The following is a 1,545-nucleotide window of genomic DNA, read 5'->3' on the forward strand; positions in this document are numbered from 1 at the left end:
CCCGGCTAGTTTTTTGTATTTTTTTAGTAGAGACGGGGTTTCACCATGTTAGCCAGGATGGTCTCAATCTCCTGACCTCGTGATCCTTCTGCCTCGTCCTCCCAATCCACTTTCTTAAAATATCAACTAATGGGAGAAGTGTATTACAATCTTTCTCTAAGTTTTCCTTGAAGTTCTGTCAAGTGATACACACACACACACACACACACACACACACCCCTCTACACATTAAGGGCAAGGAATCTGCAATGTGTATGTCTCTCTGTTGAGTTGAAGTTTGTATCCATATTTTCAAAAATGTTTTTTACTTAATGTACATTTTTATATTAATTTAGTAGTCACAGTTTTAATTGTTTGGTTTTTGTCTAATGTTATTTTTTCTTACGCTTTCAAAACTTCTACTATTTATATTTCATCTGTGTCTTTTGTAAATAGATTAAGACTAGAGTTTTATAGATAGATTCTGAACATATTTGTTTTTAAGGGAGGGGTATAATCCATTTGCATTTAGTAAATTAATGGCATATTTGTATATATTCCCCTTTTGTTGATTTTTTCCCTGTTTAATTGTTCCTCCTCTGCTAACCTTAAATAAACACTTTCTAATACTTTCATGGCCATACTTGAAATTTAGTACAGCACATAATTGAACAGACTTTACGATGTCTTTACTACACCATTGAAAAACAAATGGCTTTTTTGTGTCATTTCCCAAATTATATTTTTTCCAGTGTTTTACTTTCATCCTATTTTGTTTTAACAATGGGTCATGATGTTATTGTTTCATAAAGTCAATGTTTGTGCAGATTTATATGTTCCTTTTTTAAAAAATCTCACACTGTCCTTCTGGGGAAATTTTTTTCTCTTCCTGAAGTTCTTGGACGATCCTTTAGCAAGGATCTATTGATTATAAACTCTCTCAACTTCTGTGAGACAAAACACACACACACACACATGCTTTATCACTTTATTTCACTCATTTTAAAAAATGTTTCTAAGCATGTGATTCAAGTTATTTTTTGTCAGACCATGAAAGTATATTCTATTCCTTTCTGAGTATAAATTTCTAGTAATTTACTTTGTTTTGGAATATGTTGAGCTTTGGAGAACAATCATATGTTCTTCAGTTCTTGAAAATTCTGTTATTCGTTCACGTATTGCTGAGTACTTCATTTCAATAATCCCTTCCTCTCATGGTTTTCAGGAGGTTTTAGTAGATTAATGCTTGACCTGTTCATTCTAATTTCCCCAATTCTTAATTTCTCTTTATTATTTTTCATCTGTTTTTCTTTGTGATACAATCTTTGTTAATTATTTAGTTCTGTCTCTCAGTTTACTATTATTCATTCAAGTGTGAATTATCTCAGTTATTCAGTTAATTCGAGTTTCTAACTTCAATTATTGTATTTTTCATTTTCAGAAAACAAATTTCTACACAGTTCTCTTTTTGTCTGCCTTAATATTTGTTACATTCAGGCATAACAAATTTGTTATGTTCAGGCATAACTTCACTTTGTCCTCTTTTATTTCTTTAAATATACTAAC

Source organism: Colobus angolensis, unplaced genomic scaffold (assembly GCF_000951035.1).
Source record: "Colobus angolensis palliatus isolate OR3802 unplaced genomic scaffold, Cang.pa_1.0 Scaffold664, whole genome shotgun sequence".
NCBI lineage: Eukaryota > Metazoa > Chordata > Mammalia > Primates > Cercopithecidae > Colobus > Colobus angolensis.